Source organism: Schistocerca piceifrons, chromosome X (genome assembly GCF_021461385.2).
Source record: "Schistocerca piceifrons isolate TAMUIC-IGC-003096 chromosome X, iqSchPice1.1, whole genome shotgun sequence".
NCBI classification, from domain to species: Eukaryota; Metazoa; Arthropoda; class Insecta; order Orthoptera; family Acrididae; genus Schistocerca; species Schistocerca piceifrons.
The window spans coordinates 259758756-259768511 of NC_060149.1; positions in this window are offsets into that span (position 1 = coordinate 259758756).

Here is a 9756-nt window from a genome sequence, read left to right on the forward strand (position 1 = left end):
GGAATGATGTATGAAGTTTGTTATACCTTTGGAGAATTTGGCAGATCTATGCTTTACCAAACTACGGCCATAGCTGTGATTAGACACATTATTATTAAGTACTCCTTTTTTTTTTTGGTGGGTCTGACATCTTTATCTTTGTGAATCTTGCAGCTATCACAAAACAGTATTTTAGTTAGCTCTATGAATCTGATATAGTTGCTGGTATGTGAATGTGCACCTGTGTCTGACAGACATGTTACTCTGACTGATCCAAAAAATTTAAATGCAAAATGTTGTCAGTTTTTTTCAATTAGAGTACTTTTCTTTTCTTCCTCTTTAGAATGGAATATTTTCCTTTCCAGTAAACAAACAAAATAAAATAAAATTATAGATTCAACAGAATTTGTTGCACTTTTTAAGATCTTGGGCCATTTCATTTGGGATCCACAGAAATTCACAAGCAAAAGACTAAGTTTTCATATTAAACACAACATAATTCCATTACTGGGAAAAACAAACTTCATATGCCAAACAAGGGGAAAAGGGGCTGAACTTATGAGGTTCTTGTAAATAAGTATGTGGAATGTGCTGTTTAATTAGACCACCAGAGTACCACAACTTATTAGATCCCTCAGTTGGAAACTGCCCTTAGAGAGAATTTCCTTAATTTATCACAAGCTGCAGGAATTTTCCATCAAAATCATTTGACTGCATGAAGCACATTATCTTTTTAAGTAGAGTATTATGGTGTCACTGACACTTCTGCAAAATGGTTCAAGTTATATTTCACAAATAGGACACAGAAGGTGTCAGTATTAGAAACTAGTGAATTAAGCTATCAGTTGTCATCAGATTAGAAAGTAATTGCATGTGGCATCCCACAAGGGTGCATCTTAGGGGTGTTGATTTTTCTTGTGTACATTAATGAACTCTCATTAGCTGCACTGCCAGGTGCAGAGTTTTGTTTTGTCTCCAGATGATATAAGCATTGCAATAACTAGCAAGTGAAGCATAGTTTTAGAAAAGGCTGCTAATGATATGCTCATGGACATTACTAATTGGTTTATAGCCAACTCTCCATCATTAAACTTCGAAAAAAACTCACTACATTTAGTTCAGAATATGTATAAGTTTTCTACCCGGCATATGCACAGAGAATGAAGAAGCACAGGTAGATGATGTTGACAGTGTTAAACTCCAGGAATTACTACTAGTTAATAATTTTGGCTGGGAAAAGCATACTACATAACTACTCTGTTTAGGAATTCATCAATGGAATAGAAGCATTTATGAAGTACCTGGCAACCAGAAAACAGGAAGATCACAGGCAAAGAGCAACTGTTAAGAGAAATATGTAGAAAACATGCATGGAGTTGGAAATAATTTGTGGTCCATTTAAAACATGATATTTACAGACCACAATCAGACATTCAAAATTATTAGAAAACTAAACAGTGAGGTAAGAGAATATGGAAGTGAATCCCACCCCTTTATCTAAGTGGCTGCAGTGTTTTCAGGATCTATGGTCACAAACACCAGAGCTCCTCTCACAATCCAGCTTCCAGGGAACTATTCGAGAGAAATCATCACTAAGTGTGAATTTCAAGAAGTGGTAAATAAAATTAAAAAAATAATGCCCAGGAGAAAATTCAACAATCTAGAGCTGTTCAAATAAACAAGCAGGTCATTTACAGACAGATCCCTAAACTTTTTAAATATGATCTAGTCAGATGATATACCTGAAATCTACGCTAAATCAATTTTCATTCCTATAGCCAAAAAAGGAGACCTGAAAAACTGTGGAGTAAGCTTATTCAATGTGGCACATAAAATTCTTGCTAGCATCATCAAAAATAAAATGAACAAATACCATGAACACCTGATGGATAGGGAGAAATATGGCCAAGGAAGATCATGCTGGGTTGACTATTTTCCACTGAATGTGCTAACTGAAAAACATAGAAAATTCAATCTAAAAACACACATTGCCTTCATCAACTTCAAAAAATCTTTTGATAAAGTCAGCAGAAACATACCGTATTACATTCTGGTAGCTGATCACGTTTCCCAGCAACTATTGATAATATATACAGTCAAGAAAAAAGACAAATTATCAATGTTTGATAGAATACATGCAGGGCTATGACAAGTATGCAGCCTCCACCACTCTTAGTTATGTGAATAGTCATCCAAGAGTGAAGACCAATGCCACACAGCTTCATTCACATCAACAGAAAAGAGAAACTAGATGGCTTATTTTCTGCAGATGATTTAGCTCTTGCAGCATCTTCAGGAGGATGACCTTCAGCACTCTGTTCATAATTTACAGATTATATCCAAGAAAAACAGCATGGACATCAACACACACAAAATAGAAATAAAAAAATAAAACCTATGGACTTATACAGAAAATTTGCTGTACAAAGTAAGGGCTGTTTGAAAAATAAAATTCTAGAAAGACTGAACACTTTAACATGTTTGCTATAAATTATCCTTTATGGAAGAAACAGACCCAGCTGAAAAAGACACCAAGTTTACAAATACAATGGCAGCCATTAATCACACAATGAAACCCTTCCTAGTCCAGAAGCAATCAGAATATATCTTTACAAGACCTTAGCAAAACACTGGACTTGCATTTGGGAGGACGACGGTTCAATCCCGTGTCCGGCCATCCTGATTTAGGTTTTCCGTGATTTCCCTAAATCGCTCCAGGCAAATGCCAGGATGGTTCCTTTGAAAGGGCACGGCCGACTTCCCTCTCAATCCTTCCCTAATCCGATGAGACCAATGACCTCGCAATTTGGTCTCTTCCCCCAAACAACCCAACCCCAACCCTTAGCAAAACATGTGCTGTACTATGGCTGTGAAGCCTGGACAGTAAAGGCAAAAGATGTAAAAAGACTGACTGCCTGTGCAATGAACTTCTTGAGATGAATGGCTGGTTACACCAAATGGGATCACAAAAGGAATGAAGATGTATTGAAGGAACATAAAACAGAAGCCACCACACATTATATTCAGAGCTACCAGAACAGCCAGAGGAAACATATGCAACAAATGAGCCCCAAGAGCATTCCAAAATCCATGCTACACTACCACAGAAACAGTGTAAAACCACCAGGTCAACCAATGAAAAGATGGCAGGAGAACCTCCCAATGAGACTGTAACAGGTCAGAAGGCCTAATATTTCTAATTCTTCTTACTGTATTTTAATATCAAATAACGTAAAAAGAAACATCTGACATGGTCCACATCCATGGGGTTCTCCCCCATAAAGATCTATGGGACAGAGTTCATCTAATTTAACTGGAAGAAGGCACGAGCCTAACCCATCTGAAAAAATGACAGTAAAACAGTCTACAGAGCTGCTGCTTCCTCCTCCCTGCACCCAAATATCTGTTGTTAGGTCCTACAACAAATCAGAACTTTGAATATAATGAGCATCTATAATGAAGGATTGTTTTATGTTAATAAGTGTGGATGGTGAAAAGGCTCTTCACACATTACTGGGAATAGGGTAGTAATGCAGCTTCTGTGTGTTTTGACTCTGGAAAAGCATTTCATTCTGAAGTATCAATTTAATAAGCCATGGTTGCAATACTCTGACATAATATATTTAGAGATGAATGGAAAAATGTAGAAGCTGACCATGTGGAAGGTCAGATTGGTGCCTGGAGAAATGAAGAAACACACAAGACAGAACTGATGCTAGGATTTATAGCACAAGGTAGATTGAAGAAAGGCAAACCTATGTTTATAGCATTTGCAGATTTAGAGAAACCTTAGACATTGTTAACGGGAAGAGACACTGAAATTTTGAAGGTACTAGGAATAAAATACGGAGAGGGAAAGGTTATTTACAACTTCTCCAGAAACCAGATTGCTGTTATAAGAATCAAAGGTATGAAAGGGTAGCTGTAATTGAGAAGGCAGTGTTGTAACCTGTCTACATGTTATTCAGTCTGTACACTGAGCAAGCTGTGAAGGAAACCGAGGAGGAATTTGAAAAGGAAATTACAGTTAAGGGAGAATAAATAAAAATTTTCAGATTTGTCATGGACATTGTATTTCTGTCAAAGACAGCAGAGGACTTGGAAGAACAGCTAACCTGAATTGGCAGTGCCTTGAAAATATAATATAAGATGAATACCAACAAAAGTAAAGCAACAGTAATGGAATATATATAGTCTAGTTAAATTGGGCAGTGTTGAGAGAATTAAGAAAGGTAAAGAGACACTAAAAATAATAGATGAGTTTTGTTACTAGGGCAGCAAAAAAACTGACCATGGCTAAAGTATGGAGGATATAAAATGCAGACTGGTAGTAGCAAGAAAAGCATTTCTGAAAACGAGGAATTTGTTAATATCAACTATACATTGGAGTGTTAGGAACTCTTTTCTGAGGGTATTTGTCTGGAATGTAGCCTTGTGTGGTAGTGGCATATGGACAAGAAGCATTTAAGTGAAGTGAATAGTAGCTTTTGGAATGCAGTACTTTGGAAGAATGCAAAATATTAGATGGTAGATCAAATAACAGACAAGGAGATACTGAATCAAATTGGGAAAGAAAGCAATTTATAGCAAAACTTGACTAAAAGACGTGATCAGCTGATAGGACACATTCTGAGGTAGCAACAAATAGTAAATCTGATAACGCAGGGAAGAGTGGGGATTCAAAATTGTAAATGGAAACATACACTTGAATGCAATAAGCAGGTTCAAATGAGCAGTTTGGCTGCTAAGTGGTGTAAGTTACAAAAACTAAAAAATAAGCTGACACCACTTGTTGCTACTACACAGGCAGATGTTTGTATCTGACAAGTGTGTGGTTCCTAGTTCAGTAGTTGCTCACATTGAACAAAACTGCTGAGTGCCTTGGCAGTCAGGCAGTCTACATCCAACTGACCATGGCAGGCAAGATTGCTACTACCACCTGATAACAAATAAGTTTGGTAGTTCATGAAATGCAATGTTCTGACAAAGATCTTCAAGAGTTTGTCATGAAGAGGAAATAAAATGTTGTTGAGAATGAAAGCACCTGGCTGAAAATGCTTCATATTTAGTACAATAAAGTGCATGGAGCATCTGCTTTTTATAAACACCTGTCCCTAATGGAAAGATCGTCACAGAAGCAAAGAAAAATAATATGGTGGACCTACTGAACCTCATACCTCCTTGCCAGCATCATTTCTTTCTAGGTTTACAATGTGATCATGGCAACATTTCAAACAGTGAGGAAAAATTTGATGAAACCATGACATCAAAATAATGACAGTGTCTGAATTTTCATTCTGTGTTTTTCAGTTTTCCTTTTTCTTACCATTTCTTGACAGTAAAATAACAGCTCTGTTTTTTGGGTAGTTTGTCAACTTCTATTTCAGCTTATTTCCCTTCCCAAATATTTTTTTAAGTTAAGGATTTTGAAAGTTTTAATTTTCAGGTAATTAAAACCTTTCAACAATACATTTATACATTGTGAAAGAAAGTCTACATTTACAAGTTACTGCCATACCCTAATTTACTCAAGAAATATAACTGAGTTGCAAATTTTAAATTTACTCTCCTGAGAAAGTTGAATTTTGGACATACATCACTTGGCAGCCAACCTGCCCAAGTGTATTAGGTTGTGGTAGTTACGTAGAGGCTTGCACTTGACAGACTAACATAGAGAGCTGTATTACACCAGTCTTTAGATTGAATATGGTGGGAACAACAATGAGAACAAAAACATTGAACAAATTTTGATATTTAATGGAGATTTATTGTCAAATCAAAATTTTTGCATGAATGGCCAGTGACAAAGTTTATTCTCAAGAAAACTATACAAATATTGAGGTGATGTGGAAAAGGTTTTTAAAGACTGCAATTGTGTATAAATAAAGAAAACTGTTGATCTGTACATTTCACTAAAGGTAAACAAACAGAAAAATGATAGTACTCTTAGGCACATTATCCTGAATCACAACTGGAATCATTCATACTAGACATCTCAGGAGATAATAAAAAGTTTCTAAATTCTCTCATACAAAAATTATGGGCTGCTACTGGATGTCTAATTGTATTATTATTAAAAGAACAGTTCAGATTATAAATAGCTAACTAAGTTTTGTTTACAATAAATGGTTATAGTAAGGAGTTTTTCTAGATTCACTTGAAACCTCCAAAATAATTCTAATATTCAAAAAGGGTGATAAATATCTCCCCCATAACTACTGACCACTCTCTGTTGTGTCAATACTCTCAAAAATATTTGAATCACTCATTTACTTTCATCAATTAATTTGACGCCGAAGTGGCGTCAAATCGAAAGACCTGCACCAGGCGAACGGTCTGCCTGACGGGAGGCCCTAGCCACACGACATTTCCATTTCCATCAATTAATTATTTTGAAAAGCATGACCTCCTTTACAACAACAAATAGGGATTTTGGCCATGTAAAAATTCTACTGCAACTGTTCTGGAAACAGTTGATCAAATTTTAAGAGCTATCAAAAATATGTCACTTGTATTATTATGACCTTTTAACATATTACTAACAAAATTGTAGTATTGCGGTGTTCACAAATCTATGTTAGCACTAATTTCCTCCTAACTGAACAGCAGAAGATAGCTTGAAAGTTGACGCTGGTGTTCAACCCACAAAACTCTATCCTTCACCCCTTATTTTTCATTGTGGATATCTATGACCTACTCCATTGAGTATCACAGTATGTAATATGTTATGCTGATGATACAACTTTACTTACTTTGCATCATTATTCCAATTCTTGATAAGACCATGATTCTTGCTTGACTCTGCATTAAATTGTTCAATAGCAAATAAATCCGGAAAAACCCAAAGGTTTATGTTAGTATTATCTAAGAAAGTAATTGTGTCAGACCTTTTGGAATACATATCAACCAAGTTTGCAAAAAAATCTTTTGAGTATCTTACCTCATGTTGAAACTGAAAGGGTCAGTAGCAGTTATCTCCATATGAAATATTTCAGGCTCTTTCAGTCATGTTTGTTATGGCCTACTCATACTGTGACATTCCCTTCATATCAATAACCTTTTCAAAGCCAAAAGAAACTGTCTGTATAATGTGCAAGGCTGGTCCTTGGGAGCACTGTCACTTTATTTTTACAGCATTTAGAATACTGACAGTTGTGTGTCTGTGAATCTTTGCGCTCTTTTATCCAGAACAATAATAAACAATGTGTTGCCAGGGAAGTGATTCACAAATATGAGACAAGAAATAAGGCAAACATTACATTTCAAAGCAAAGGCTAACAAAAATAGGAACTCCCATGAAGTGAATTTCCTCACAAATTTTACTAAATTTCCTCCCCACTCAGTCCATTTCATTTAAAAATTTAAAAATAAAATTATATAACTGGCTAACAGAAAACTGATGTTACAATATAAGAGAGTTCTATGATATGAACAATATTGATTTTAATATATGAGATGTGGCTGTACTCTTTCATTTGATATGATCAATATTTAAGATTGTAGCTCTTTTTACCACACTACTGTTTTGCAGAAGTACTTCTGTGGAGTTTTAAAGGTAGGAGATAAGGCACTTATGGAAGTAACGTTGTGAAGATGGGTCATGTGTCATGCTCAGGTAGCTCAGTTGGTAGAGCACTAGCCCACAAAAGGTAAAGGTCCCAAGTTCAAGTCCCACTGTGGCATGCAGAAAGTTTTACACTACTGTTATCTACATTTGATGAAACGTATTTCATATCAAATGATCAGTGGTGAATAAATAAAGATTAGGACTATGCAAATATCTAAAGTGACAATTTGTGGTAGATATAATATGGAACAGTCACAAAGTTTTATTTGTCAGTGTACCAGGCAGGAAGTTTTGGTTAACCAAGAGGATATTTTAGAACTGTGGTTTGTCTGTGAAAAAGATTGATATAAAGTGCTTTTAAAACTTATCATGAAATTATGTTTGAGATTATGGGCTCAATATCCAACTAAACTGAAAGGGAGAAGAGGACATAATATAAGATGGAAGAAGGGGAAAATCCATAAGAATCTGGCAGCTAACAGAGAAGTTGGAGGAGGGGGAAGAGAGGAGATAGACTACAGGTGGGGATGATATGGCAAATTGAAGCTGTATTAATGACAAGCACCTACCAAAAGCTATAGATCAGAACTCCACCTGTAAAATTCTGCATTACTGATCCCATGTGAGAGAAGCCAAATTTTTTCCATAATGAAGCAACCTCAAAGGCTACGTTTACCACGTTGCAAGACAGTGCCCTACACATGGCAAGATAGTTTCTGTTATCAATATCCTAATGAACAGGTCTGCAATCAACATACCAAACATAAGCTGCTTTCAACATCGGTAATATGCTGTGACCATCATTAAACACCTCTTGATTTTGTAATTGCTTTTGTTTAAAAAATATTCTGCTGAGTGTATCATGCAGTCACAGATACAACATAAAAAGTGACTAATGCTTTATGACTATTAACAGATAGAACAGTACTTGTCACCACACCTCCATTTACATTTGATAGAAGTAATTATTTGTTTGTTACCAAACTGATCATGTGCCAAGAACTTCAAAGTAAATAAGGTTTCAGGTTTCAGTAGCAGACAACATATAGAATGGATAGGTTTGCCAAGCAGTAGGGAAAAGAATTTCACAAAAGAGAATGCTTATTTTCAAATGGACATTCAAGAAAGTATAATATGTGATTAAAGACATGGTTTTTGCACTTTAAGAGATGTTGCATTAGATGCAGGCAGCAGATGCCCATCAATCGCAAGTCCCAGAACAACAGGCAGGTTAGTGATCCGTGGTCTGCAAATTGGTTTTTCCTTTATTGGAGTTCATGTGGCCTACAGACTGGGCTAATCTGAGAGAAATCTTGAATTATTTCTAACAACAGATACATGTTATTCTACACTATATCACACAGTGATTTCCATTTTATTCAGATATATTTACAAGCTGATGATGATTTAAGAATAATAAAAAACAGTGTTGATTGCTCAACAAAATTCGAATATTCATTTTATGAAATGAGTACAGCAAATATGCTAAAATAGCAGTACAGTACTCACCCTCCTCCCCCCCCCCCCCCCCACCTCCACCCAACTTTCCTGGTGTTACCCATATTGTTGCAGGGCTCAGGTGCCTTTGCTCATCATAGATATGGCACTTGTTATGGTGGTTCAGTGCAACTCTCAACAGCATAACACCATGTTAATTTAAGGGGAGGGTTATTGAGTATGCTATTAGTCAAGTCACATCTACAAAAATTCACTAATATTTGTCTAGAACATTGCTCAGCTATGTGGGACCCACATCAAATATGAGTAATAGGGGAGATTGCACTTATAAAAAGATGAGGAATATGAACAGCTGTGGATTTGTTTGACCAGTGGAAGAATGTCTCAGAGATGCTGAAAACCCTGGACTGGCTTGAAGATAGACGCCATCTATCCTGTAATAGCCTGCATACAAAATGTTGAGAACCAGTATTTAATGAGGAATCTAGGAATACACTATAATCTCCTATGTATCATTCCTCTATGGACAGCAAAGACACGATTGGGAATTACGGTGGGAACAGAGGAATTTAAGTGGTGATTCTTCTCATACTCCATACATAAATTTAATGAGGAAAAGTCCTGACACTTGGCACATTGGAAAGTGCACTTCCTCATGTACTTCATAGCAGTGATTTTTCAATTATGGATTTAGATACAGTTATAGAGCTGCAGTTAGGCAAATGGTCCAAAGAACTCAGCATATTAACTGT